The sequence below is a fragment of the Ailuropoda melanoleuca genome, chromosome 4, assembly GCF_002007445.2.
Source record: "Ailuropoda melanoleuca isolate Jingjing chromosome 4, ASM200744v2, whole genome shotgun sequence".
Taxonomy (NCBI): domain Eukaryota; kingdom Metazoa; phylum Chordata; class Mammalia; order Carnivora; family Ursidae; genus Ailuropoda; species Ailuropoda melanoleuca.
In genome coordinates, this window is record NC_048221.1 from 101,506,196 (window position 1) to 101,520,871 (window position 14,676).

Here is a 14,676-nt window from a genome sequence, read left to right on the forward strand (position 1 = left end):
ATAAAATTGATAGACCACTGGCAAAACTTGTCCAAAAACAAAGAGAAAGGACTGAGATTATTAAAATTATGACTGAAAAGGGAGAGGTCACGACCAGCACCATTGAAATTGCAAGGATTATTAGAAACTTTTATCAACAGCTATATGCCAAAAAACTAAACAATCTGGAAGAGATGGAGGCCTTCCTGGAAACCTATAAACTACCAAGAATGAAACAAGAAGAAATTGATTTTTTAAGCAGGCCAATTGATTATGAAGAGATTGAAACAGTGATAAACAACCTTCCAAAAAAACAAAACTCCAGGCCCGGACAGTTTTCCTGGGGAATTCTACCAAACATTCAAAGAAGAAATAATACCTATTCTCCTAAAGCTATTTCAAAAAACAGAAACAGAAGGAAAGCTACAAAACTCATTCTATGATGCCAATATTACCTTGATCCCCAAACCAGGCAAAGACCCCATCAAAAACGAGAATTACAGACTGATTTCACTAATTAATATGGACGCCAAAATTCTCAACAAGATCCTGGCTAATAGAATCCAACAGAACATTAAAAGGGTTATCCATCATGACCAAGTGGGATTCATACCTGGGATGCAAGGGTGGTTCAACATTCGTAAATCAATCAGTGTCATAGATTTTATCCAGAAGGAAAAAGCCAAAAATCATATGATTCTCTCAATAGATGCAGAAAAAGCATTTGACAAAATTCAGCATCCTTTCCTGATTAAAACCCATCAGGGTGTAGGGATAGAGGGTACATTCCTCAATCTCATAAAAACCATCTATGAAAAGCCTACAGCAAATATCATTCTCAATGGGGAAAAGCTGGAAGCCTTTCCCTTAAGATCAGGAACACGACAAGGATGCCCACTCTCGCCACTATTATTCAACATAGTACTAGAAGTCCTTGCAACAGCAATCAGAAGACAACAAAAAGGGATCAAACGTATCCAAATCGGCAAAGAAGTCAAACTGTCTCTCTTCACAGATGACATGATACTTTATATGGAAAACCCAAAAGAATCCACTCCCAAACTATTAGAAGTTATAGAACAATTCAGTAAGGTGGCAGGATACAAAATCAATGCCCAGAAATCAGTTGCATTTCTATACACGAATAATGAGACTGAAGAAAGACAAATTAGGGAGTCCATCCCATTTACAATAGCACCAAAAACCATATGCTACCTTGGAATCAACTTAACCAGAGACATAAAGGATCTATATTCTCGAAACTATAAATCACTCTTGAAAGACATTGAAGAAGACACAAAAGGAAGGAAAAATATTCCATGCTCATTGATCGGAAGAATTAACATAGTTAAAATGTCCATGCTACCCAGAGCAATCTACACTTTCAATGCTATCCCGATCAAAATACCGAGGACATTTTTCAAAGAACTGGAACAAATAGTCCTTAAATTTGTATGGAACCAGAAAAGGCCCCGAATCTCCAAGGAACTGTTGAAAAGGAAAAACAAAGCTGGGGGCATCACAATGCCGGATTTCGAGCTGTACTACAAAGCTGTGATCACAAAGACAGCATGGTACTGGCACAAAAACAGACACATCGACCAATGGAACAGAATAGAGAACCCAGAAATGGACCCTCGGCTCTTTGGGCAACTAATCTTTGATAAAGCAGGGAGGAAAAAACATCCAGTGGAAAAAAGTCTCTTCAATAAGTGGTGCTGGGAAAATTGGACAGCTACATGTAAAAGAATGAAACTTGACCACTCTCTCACACCATACACAAAAATAAACTCCAAATGGATGAAAGACCTCAATGTGAGACAGGAATCCATCAAAATTCTAGAGGAGAACATAGGCAACAACTTCTATGACATCGGCCAGAGCAACCTTTTTCACGACACATCTCCAAAGGCAAGAGAAATAAAAGATAAAATGAACTTATGGGACTTTATCAGGATAAAGAGCTTCTGCACAGCCAAGGAAACAGTCAAAAAAACTAAGAGACAGCCCACGGAATGGGAGAATATATTTGCAAATGATACTACAAATAAAAGACTGGCATCCAAGATCTACAAAGAATTTCCCAAACTCAATATGCGAGAAACAAATAAACAAATCATAAAATGGGCAGAAGATATGAACACTTTTCCAATGATGACATACAAATGGCTAACAGACACATGAAAAAATGTTCAAAATCATTAGCCATCAGGAAAATTCAAATCAAAACCACACTAAGATACCACCTTATGCCAGTTAGAATGGCAAAAATTGACAAGGCAAGGAACAACAATTGCTGGAGAGGATGTGGAGAAAGGGGGTCCCTCCTACATTGTTGGTGGGAATGCAAGTTGGTACAGCCACTCTGGAAAACAGTGTAGAGTTCCCTTAAGAAGTTAAAAATTGAGCTACCCTATGATCCAGCCATTGAGCTACTGGTTATTTACCACAAAGATACAGACGTAGTAAAGAGAAGGGCCATATGCACCCCAATGTTCATAGCTGCATTGTCCACAATAGCCAAATCATGGAAGGAGCCGAGNTGGAAGGAGCTGAGATGCCCTTCAACAGATGACTGGATTAAGAAGTTGTGGTCCATATATACAATGGAATATTACTCAGCTATCAGAAAGAACAAATTCTCAACATTTTCTGCAACGTGGATGGCACTGGTGGAGATAATGCTAAGTGAAATAAGTGAAGCAGAGAAAGACAAGTATCATGTGATTTTTCTCATCTATGGAATATAAGAACTAGGATGATCAGTACGGGAAGAAAGGGATAAAGAAAGGGGGGTAATCAGAAGGGGGAATGAAACATGAGAGACTATGGACTATGAGAAACAAACTGAGGGCCTCAGAGGGGAGAGGGGTGGGGGAATGGGATAGGCTGGTAATGGGTAGTAAGCAGGGCACATATTGCATGGTGTACTGGGTGTTATACGCAACTAATGAATCATCAAACTTTACATCGGAAACTGGGGATGTACTGTATGGTTACTATCATAATATAATAAAAAATCATTAAAAAAGAAACCAAAAAGAACGATTTCTCAACATTTGCTGCAACATGGATGGCACTGGGGGAGATAATGCTAAGTGAAATAAGTCAAGCAGAGAAAGACAATTATCATATGATTTCTCTCATCTATGGAACATAAGAACTAGGAGGATCGGTAGGGGAAGAAAGGGATAANATAATAAAAAATCATTAAAAAAGAAACCAAAAAGAACGATTTCTCAACATTTGCTGCAACATGGATGGCACTGGGGGAGATAATGCTAAGTGAAATAAGTCAAGCAGAGAAAGACAATTATCATGTGGTTTCTATCATCTATGGAACATAAGAACCAGGAAGATAGGTAGGGGAAGAAAGGGATAAAGAAAGGGGGGTAATCAGAAAGGGGAATGAAGCATGAGAGACTATGGACTCTGAGAAACAATTTGGGCTTCAGAGGGGAGGGAGGTGGGGGAATGGGATAGGCTGGTGATGGGTAGTAAGGAGGGCACGTATTGCATGGTTCACTGGGTGTTATACGCGCATAATGAATCATCGAACTTTACATCAAAAACCAGGGATGTAAAAACATTAAAAAAAATAAAATCAAATAAATCAAAGGAGTACTTACTCAAAACCACACATTTAATAACATGGATGAATCAGGATTTCAATTTAGAGGTCACAGCTTAAAGGTCATTGCTATGCTCTTCCTATCATGTTACTGAATGTGCCCTCAAGAGTGCCATTGGGGATAAAAGTATGTAAGGAGTCTTTAAAGAGTTTGCATTAATGGTAAGGAAAATGCCAGACTTAAAAATATAAAGGTTGTTAGAAAATAATGAAGGACAGCACATAGAATGGTAATAAATTAAATTTAACCAAGTGTCTAAGATGTTGGGAGGGCTTCTTAAAAGTCAATTCAACTCAATAATATTGTATTAATATAGTATGATTGACTAAAAGAATTCTGCTTGCAAAGCATTTTACATGGCTTGTGCAGATTGGTTTAATCAATGCTAACTCTAACTACCCCCCCCATTGCTCCCAGTGATCTTCCTATCCTTTAAAGGCTAGAAAGGTAAAAATTTTCAACATGGCTTCTGTGTGTGACCTAAATTCCACCAAGCAAATGCACCACATAAGATGTGGAAAGAGGAAGTTGTCTATATGAAGGGGCAGTCATAATCATGGAGACTGCCTCTCTTGAGTCAATTAGGTGGCATGGGTGTCATCATAAAACAGAAATGACTATGGGTTTTTGTTAAGAGTCTTATTTTGCTAAGACTTTTTTTTCCTGCCTTTATTACATAGCATCTGGATCCTAGAAATTCTGCAAGATAACTGTAATAAACCCCCTTCTGCCTAGTAAAGATACAGGAGATTATGGCATCTGCTATACCTTTTCAAGGTACAACACTGATACCAGAATGGTTTAAAGTAAGGTAATGGGAATTGGGGTTATTTATCTGACATGGTCGAGTAGAAGGTAGGAATGGTTTACTTGGCAGAAGAGACTGGAATGCTCGTATTCTGTAACAGTTAATGGTTTAAGAGTTATTAATGATGGCCTTTGTTACTGGGAAAGATATCTATTGAAGGCAAAGAACATGCTTAGATGGGCCATGTTGAAGGGTATGAACAATACCCTACTTCCAACTGAACTGGAAAGCATAAAACAAGAAAATGAAAGAGGCAAATTATAAAATCTTGATTTAAGTCCTGGCCAAATAATCAGGAAATTTCTTCAACTACCTCAAAAATATCTTCTATTCCTTTTAGGAACTGGGTATAACAATTAAAATTCGATTCCAAAGGTGGTAAGAAGTGATGATGCAACTAACCTAGGCAGAATTCAGAGCTTTGCTAGGTCTTGAGTACTGAGTATTGATAGGGAATACCAACCTAAGAAATTTTAATGTGAGTACATGAGATGATTTAGTTTGAATACTCTGAACTCTCAAACTTTACTTAGTGTCCCCAGATAGCATTAGCAGCCACTTTCCCTGCCCTGGCTGATAATATTCACAGATGATTCAGTCTAATATGTTGGTATGAGCCGAAGGTGGACTGTTTCACTTTAAAAAAAAAATTTATTTGAGAGCGACAGAAAGCATGAGCAGAGGGGAGGAGCAAAGGGAGAGGAAGAAGCAGACACCCCGTTGAGCAGGGAGCTTGACACAGGGCTGGATTCCAGGACCTTGAGATCGTGACCTGAGTCAAAGGCAGATGCTTAACCAACTGTGTCACCCTTATAGTCCCCAAATCTTTCACTCTCGGAAATACCCTTGAACTGCTGTAGATATGATATTTCTGCATACAAACCTAAGAGCTAATCATGATTATCACCTTTCTTTGAAAGAAGAGAATGTTGTGATATGGACGTACATCATTTCTGTAGGTAGGGGTGGACAATGGTTCGGAAAGATGGTCAGAGATTTGGAATTCAAGAAAATATTGGAAGACTGCTGATAAGTTTTTGGTAAGAGATTGATTCATGGATGGGTTTCTTAAAGTTGTCCAGAATGTAAGGATATTTGTGCCTCAAGTGGATGCTTCCCTTGATTATCATGGCTCTCAATAATCATATGAACAAGAAAATTGTCTCTGTTAATATTATTCAGCCTCTGTTCTCTGTCACTCCACATTTAATCAATGGACTCATGAATAAAGGTGACTATGGTGACAGTGAGGAAAGCTAAGCATAGCCTCAAAAACATGGATTTCTCACTAGGCTGATCAGGTAACTGCCACTGCTGAGTACTTTATCTGCTTGCAGCAAAAATTAATGTTATATCACAATAGAGTCTCATATCCCAAGGCACTAACTGGCAACTTATGACAGGTCAATTACATGAGACCTCTTTTTTTCATGGACAAGAAAGTGATTTATTTTCACTAGAATAGATATTAAATTTTGCACTACACAAGAATATGGATTTGCCTTCCTTGCATGCTTTATGTATTGGTTTCCCCTGTGGATTTACCAGGTGCTCTATTCACAGTCATGGAATTCCCCACAATACTGTTTCTAACCAACAAACCATTTTACAACCTATCAGGGATTTTGGGATCTGCTCTTACTGGAATCTGGAAAAGACAGAGCTGGAGATATAGGAGTCTAAGAAGGGTTGGAAGAGATAGTGTGGTGTGGTAGAAAAAAACCTGAGTCCCAGAGCCCAAGAATGTGAGTATTTCTGTAATTTTCTTAGTCTTTGATACTTACAAATTACAGAACCCCTGCAGGCTTGAGGCTGCCTCTCTGAAGATACATAAATAATAAGTCACAGGATTGTTGTGAGAGTTAAATAAAATACAGGTCTTAATAAGTTTTAACAATAGAGGTAATTTTTAGTAATTTAAAACAGAACAAGTTAAAAGTGTTCACCCTCTTAATATTCTAGAAACTGCAGAGATTTTTTTCTATATGGGTCTCATTATTGCTTTTATTGTCCACATATATTAATTAAGCACTTAATTCATTTGATGCATTGTGATTTTTATCCACAAACTGAAAAACAAACTCTATAAATTTGGTCCAGTATATAGATTTCTTCTCTTTCTTCTCACTGCCTTCTTGTATATAATATGTATTTGTGGAACCGAAGAGTTTCATCATGTTATGAATACCAATGAAGTTACATCATTAATACTAATTTATATTTCATTGTTTTTTTTTTCTTTTTGCTCTAACAGCATAATACAAGACTTCAGTGCCCCTTCAAGTGTTAAACTCTTCAAATTCAAAAAGTCTGGACACTTCAAATGCTTTGCATTCTGTGAGTTTCAAGTAAATATTTTGAAACTTCGAAAGTAAAAAATGAATTTTGTTCTCTTGCTTTGTGTCCTCTCTTAGCTTAGACATTTAGTTGGAAAACTGACAAGAAAAATGGGGAAAGGTAGAATAAGAAAAAATGGGGAGAAAACACACACACACAAATACATATACTCATAAAATATCCATTATTTCCATGGTATGTAGATAGATGTCAAAACATAAATGCATAAATAGAAATATATATCCATATACAGTAAGTATTTGCAGGGAGGTACCTAGAAATAGACTTTTCAAGATGACTAAATTTTAAAAAATGACTAAATTTAAGTGCTTCTAATAGTTTCTATGGATGAAGAAAGCAAGTCATTTTGACATATCTCTTTTGTTATGTTTTATTTTGGAACAGTCATCAGGATAACTGTATAGTTATTCAAGTATAGGGAAAATATTTTATTCATTGTTCACAGTGAAGGCTTTACATGGTAGATTGATACCAAGTGTAAATACTTTAACTGGAATATTAACTATTCTTTTTGTAAAGGACTTCTCAATGATGAACGCTGAACCCCTGCATATGGGGAGGAGTTTTGATTCTCTACATGGGTGCTGGAAAACAGGGCTTTTATCTCTCCTATGGAGGCAATATGATAGCAAACCAGAGGCCTCAAACATGAAGTTGAGGGCCTGTGTGCTCTCTCATTAACTGTGGAGAAACCTTGCAAGTAAGCCATGTAGAGAGATAACACTGTAATAGCTAAGTCATGGGAAGATGAACAATGTGCAGGAGACTTGAGAAAATAGTAATTTAGGGTAGAGTCAACGGATGAAGGTAAAAAGAGACTAGCTGAACACAGGCTTCATGTTAGCATCCTTTTAAGAACTCTCAGATATAACATGGAAACATTTTGATGGAAGGCTTAGGTCCATCAAACTCATCAGTTTGCCCAAGGCTTTCTTGATTTTAGCACCAAAAATCCCACATCCCAGGAAGACCTTCAGTCCTTGGAAGAGAGGGGTATTGGTTCCTTTATCTCCTGCAAATACTCTGATCTACTTGTTTGGGACTACTCATCCCTCCACACATACACCAGTGACTCTAACGGGCAGCCAGAGCTCAGGGTCACTGCTGTACTGATAAATCTAGATGAGCAGTCTTGGCGCTAGTTTGTAGAGGCCCTTGAACTTCAGGCAAAGGAATCTGTATGTTGTTTTATGTGTATTTTAGAACATGATGTTATTACACGGTCAACCAGGAATGATGGATTAGAGGAAAGGGAGGTTACTAAGAATCAGACAAAAAAGGTGGACCTAAATTAGTGTGGTGGTGGGAATTTGAACATCTTCAAAAATGGAAGAGTTAAAGACCTTACACAAAAAATGGGAAACAAAATGTGGACTATCTTTTCCTTTTTATTCTAAAAAAGGTTGGGGGGATTCAATTGGGGTAGGTAAGCATCATTATATAATGTCCTCCAACTTCAGGTTATTTGACAGGCAGGTCAGTTTAGAGTCGCAGAGTGAGGCTTCTATGATCTTTCATGACATGACCTTGCATTGTGATGCTGTATAAGCACACAAACCTACACTACCCACTCATGACTTCCCTTTGCCAACAATCTGTTGGAAGGCAAAGATTTGCTTTGCATGTGTACACTGGGGGCTGATGACATGCAAAAATATTTGAAAAAACTTCAGCTGGCTGTGTAGAGAGTAAGGAAGCAATGGCACATCTGGGATATATTTCTGAGCCAGAAAATATATTCACATGTTCAGAAACACAACAGCATACACAGTATTCCTCATTCACACACAATTATACACATGCACACAGTCGCACACACACATACACATGTTCAGATACACACCTCTATGTATTTTTAAAAATCAAGTTAGCTGTGAGCAAAGATTTGAAAAGAAAATAGACAGATGAAAGAAAAAGTCACCTTTGCTTTGCTTTTGAGAAGGGTATTGATTTATCATCAGGTAAATAGTTTCATCTCCCATGAAATCCTATAGCCCCTATAGCAATTACTGAGGAAATTTATCTAATGGTCCCTTGGAGGTGTCAGGTACCAAGATATAAACTCCTGTGATCAAAAGGGGACACCTAACCCTTTAATAGCTAATCATATCGTGAGACAACTGACTCTCCAGGTTCCTCTGCTAAAGAGAAAATTATCAGTTTAAGCCTTGGGCAAACACTGTCCTGCCTTTAAGGAAGGGACAAAAGGTTGCAAACAGACAAAAGAAAAAGATATTTAGTTAAATGGGCCCTGCAAGCAAATCAATGATTCTGGTTTGAGTGCAAAAATAGGAAGAGAAATAATTTATATACATATATAAATATGAATATAGGTGTATATATATGGATATATAAATATGGATATAGATATAAATACAAATATAAATTTATCCAGAACTAAAGAAAGAAGTAAGATCCCAGGTGTTGGTCTGGGGCAGGTTTATCTGTTCTGAGGGTAGGGTATGTGTTTTATTTGAGGAATTTTAAGAGTAAGTTGTAGTAGGTGAATTATATAACAATTGCTTGAAAGATATAGAAATCAATGCCCAGAGAGGTGAGAAATGGTCATATGCCATCATTAGTGGTCTAACCACTAAACCAATAATCTACCATAATCTGTCTACTCAAGAAAGAATAGAAGGCCTATACCTAGAGTTATACCTAGAAAAAGTTAAAAGACTTCAGAACATACTTTTAGCCCAGTAAAGTCATCCCTTCTTATCAGTGGTGAGTATTCCTTCCATGGCTTTCCCTAGTAGAGCAGAGTGAGTAGTGCAAGGTGGGAGAACTTTTAAATGTCTCGAATGTCATCCTTACTGCTATTATTGGTGATAATCGCTATCTGACTTCTAAGCAGAGAGAGGGGTGTGTGGACACACCTGGTATGACATACCATCACTTCTTTCTCCCTGGAATTTGTCTTAGGGCCTGTAGCTTGAAGAAGGTATAGAAAACATAGTATAGTTGTTAAAATTGATGTGCATAACAGTGTTCTAGGAAGGTCACAGCTGTGGGGAGAATACTACAATCATACCCCAGAGGGCTCCAGTTCATCTTCACCTGGCTTTGTTTTTCATGGTTCTCTTCACCTCCAATTTCCCAGTGATTACAAACACTTGAGGCTCTTCTTCACTTTCCTTTCTTTCCAGGACCAGTTTTTATAAATATAACTGATTGATCATGGCATCTATCCTTCTAGCATTCTTTCATATGACTGGCATATCCAAGGTCTCATGGTTATGATTCTCTTGCCACACCCTATTCCTCCCTCAAACCCATTATTTTACAATTAGTGTTCTTATTCTGAAATTTATCTGTAACTTCAAAATGGGTTTAATATCTAATATGCTTAGAACATTGGTGAATGCTAATTGTAATATGCTTTCTCTCCCCTACCTGCACCCCACCTGGGAACTTGCATGCTACTTATTTTAAGCCAAAGGACTGACCCTTTATGGAATTTTAGGCAGCATTTATTTCTGGTAAAGGATATATTTTCAGGTAAGAGACTTTTAAGAGCCCTATAAATCATACCAATTTTGATGATATGTACCATGTTCATTTACCTTCCTCATGTACCTTAAATAAACAATATCTATGCCTACCTGCCTTCATATCCACTTCATGGTAGAGCACAAGGGTGGCATATACGACTGGTGGACCTTTAGAGCCCTCTTCATTGCAATATGATTACAGCACTTTCTCTGCACCAAGGGCTGGCCTAGTCTCTTTCTTCTTCTCTAAAAAGTGGCACAAAGGAACAAGATAACCAGTATTGGAGGAGGTCCTCAGGAGGACAAAACGAGTAGGAGAAAGGAGTGACCCCTGCACATTAACTCCCACCACTTAGGTAAAAGAGTGGCTTGTCCATAGTCACACAGACAAGAGAACTGCCTAAGATCAAGGACATGGGACTGTTCCCTGTCAGCCATAGGCACCTCCCCTACACTTCTGCACTGTGCTCCACACCATGTTAGTTCTTGGGCAAAAGAGAGAAACAGGAGGCATGGCCCCTATCTTAAAGGTGATGTGGTTTAGGATTGACTACACAGGGAAGGATAATCTGTCCCACTTGTTCTTTTTAGAAAGTGGTCTACAAGGGTTGAAATTTCAGTCAATAGCATCATTGAAAGAAGCCCTGGCCACAGGTGACAGAGAGACATCCAAATGGAATAATTCCTGAGAATATACTCATAGTAACAGTAATTATAATTCTCACTTATTAAACACTTTATATGTACACATCTGTGTGTATACATACATATATATAATTCTAATCTTCAGAAAAAACCTTGAATAATGAGTTGCATTATCTGATTTTACAGGTGAAGATCCTGAGGATTAGTGATTGTCCAGGGTCACCCCAAGAATGTTAGAACTAACATTTGAACCCAACTCTGTTAATTTCCAAGTCCATGCCTTTTCTTTTCTCTATTTCCTTTCAAACAGATTCTGTGATCACAGGCTGATCCCAAGACTACTCATCAAGTGTAGCCGAAGTTAAGCTAAGCCTCTGCACAGAGAGGAAGGGATAACCTCTGTGCACACAGCACACTAGGAGCTTTTACATATCTTATTTAATCATCACAGCAACCAAGTCAGGGATTTGCTATTAACCCCCTTTTATAGATGTAGGAGTGAAGTTCTGAAGAGTTTCCACATTAATTCAGATGGTGAGATGAATATAAATTAAAGCAAATACTTTGTGAAGGCTATGTGCTAGACCCAATGCTAACTTCATATTATCAAGCCGTGAAAGGGATGATACCAGAGCCAGCTCTGGTAGGTAGATTAAAGCATTGTTCTCTGAAGGCCCATGTAGAAATGCATGTATTTTATTCATTAAAAAAAATTCCTTGCTAATACATCCCAAAATGTCTACCGGAGGGGAGGGCCATATGGGACACACATGTTTGATTGAGGGAGAAGTAAGCTAAGATGCAACCATTCCAAGATAAAAAGAAAGAAATATAAAATTAACAGGTAAGATTGATTGCTTATTTAAAAAAAAAACCCAACAAATAATTATGAATCTTCAGTTAGTTGTTCAGTGTATGTTTTCATAGAAGGCCATTACTGGGGTGCCTGGGTGGCTCATTTGGTTAAGCATCTGCCTTCGTCTCAGGTCATGATCCCAGAGTCTCAGGATCAAGTCCCACGTTAGGCTCCTTGCTCAGCGGGGAGCCTGCTTCTCCCTCTGGCCCTCCCCTATTTCAAGCTCTCTCTCTCTCTCTCACTCTCTCTCAAATAAATAAATAAAATCTTTAAAAAAAAAGGTCATTACTGGTGAACGAAAACTATATGGTACCCAAACAGTTCTCTGCTTCTGAAGGGCTTCTTCAGGATTATGTTTTCCTGGGGCTATAAATGACATGAATTCCTTCTCTGGTTTCATCTCATAAAAGCCGTCAGTGCATTTCCAAAGATAACTCACTTAGTTTCTGACTGGTCCTTGAATGTATCTAGACAAGTGTTTAATGGTGTAATAATCTCATGGCATGCTTGGCAGAAATACACACAAAAAAACCACCAAAAATGGAATATATGTGCAAGTAATAGTGGGAAGCACTGCATATTATTATTATTCTCCCTCACTCTTGAGGATTTAAAATGTCCTCGATCTCACTAGAAGTATTAAGAAGTCCTACAGTAGAGAAACCAATTCCTCAAACTTGTTTGCTTTTAGGACTTTTTGGGTAGTCCTGCTGGAGGAAAATCCCCCTCATGTATTATCAAGGTCTCATGATCTCAGTGGATTCCAAGCTCACTTTTCTCTTTGTTACTGCTTTTTCCCCCTCAAGCATCTGATGATTATTCTTACAGGATAGATCTTTACCAAAACATTTAGACCCGCACCTGTCTAAGAATCTACATCTGCTTACCTTTGTTTTTTATAAAGCTCCTGTATCAGTCAGTAAGCTGCTCTTAAGCCTTAGATATTATTTTGTAGGTTCTGTTTACATAGCTTTTTCCACGACACTTTTTCCCTATACCTTCAATTTAATGCCATCATTAGGATTATTTATGTTCTCTCACTTATTTTTCCTCTTTACTTATTTACAAGTATTGCAATCAAATTCTATTACTTTGGTGAATAGAGTTTTAACATGCATATGTAGTTTTAAGGATATGAAAGTTAATCAATACAACCTCTTTGGCTCTGAACTCAGAAATCTGGATTTTATTTTAATAATCTACAACCTATCTTATGTGTTACTGTCTCATCAACAGGGTTTTTTAAGGTTTATCCATACATTTTATAATTTCATTGCTCCTCTTCAATTCTAGTATTTTAGTCTCCCTTCAGTGTTTAATTTCCTTCTCAAAACACAATTTTTATGTTACTTTAGTAAAAATTATTAGGCTAGTTTTCTACCTGGTAAATTTGAGAGTTATTTCTCTCAGTATTTTGAAATAATATTTCATTGTCTTATGGGTTCAGTGGTTTGCTGAGCCACTATCAGTATAATTTAACTCCATTCCAGAAAATTCTATATGCAGTAGACAGAATTCTAAGATGTCCTCCAAGATTTCCAACTGTAATATATGAATCTCATATAATCCCTTCCCCTTGAGCAGGGACATTCTATGATTATGATGGGGTAATACTCTGATGATTAGGATATATTATAAGGCAAAGTTGAAGGGATTTCACAAGTACGACAAGGTGTCAAGTGTGCTGATTTTAAGGTAAACAAAAGGGATAGCACCCTGTGTGAGACAGATCTAATGAGGCAAAAACTCGTAAAGGTACTGGGACGTTTCTGAAGAGAGAGATACTCTGTTATCCTTAAAGAAGCAAAAAGCCACTTAGGAACTGCCTATGGTGAGGACAGTCCTCTAGGAGATGAGGGCTTCTGTCCTACAATGGTATGGAACTGAATTCTCCCAACAACATGAATGAGCTTGAAAGAGGACCCCAAGATCCAAGTGAGAAAAATGCCTGGCTGACAACTTAATTCATCCTTCTGAGATCTGACCAAAGGATACAGTTATTCTTTGTCTAGAAATTGGAAACTGTGAGATAGTGTGTTGTCTTAAGTCATTAAGTTTCTGGTCATTTGTTACACAGCAAAAAAAAAAATAATACATTGCATTTTCTTTCTTCTACTTTTGATTTTTTTTTCCTGAGAGAGAGAGAGAGAGAGAGAGAGAGAGAGGGCACTCACTCAAGCAGGTGGGGAAGGAGAAAAGGGAGAGGGATAGAAAGACTCTTAAGCAGGCTCCTGATGCAGGGCTATCTCAGGACCGTGAGATTATGACCTGAGCCAAAATCAAGAGTCAGACGCTTAACCAACTGAGACACCCAGGTGCCCCTGAAAATCTCTACAAAAATTTTTTTTATAATAATTTTTTATTATGTTATGTCACCATACAGTATATCCTTAGTTTTTGATGTAATGTTCCATGATTCCATGCATGTTCCATGATGTTCTGCAGTTACATCACCATGTACCTAAATGTATTATATTTATTTTATTGGAAACATATTGTGCTTCCTGAACCTGATTTTTATTTTCCATAAATTCTGAAAAAGTCTCAGCTATTTTTCTATAGGAAAATGAATTCATTCTTATTCTTTCCTTTATGAATTTATCCTTATTCTTTCTTTCTGAAAGCCTTTTTACACCTTTATTTTCTCTGTATCTCTTAATATTGTTTATTTTCATCACTTTTAACTTTCTGTGACTTATTCTGGGTACATTTTTAAATTTTAATATCCAGTTTACTAAATCTATCTTCAGCTGTGTTATTGCAATATTTAAAGAATCCACTGTTAATTTAAAATTTCAAAGACTTAAGTTTTTATTTCTAGAAATTCTATTAGGTATTTTTTCAGTATTTCTATCTATTCAATAGATTTCTTCCCTCATATTTTATTTCCTTCTTTCATTTATT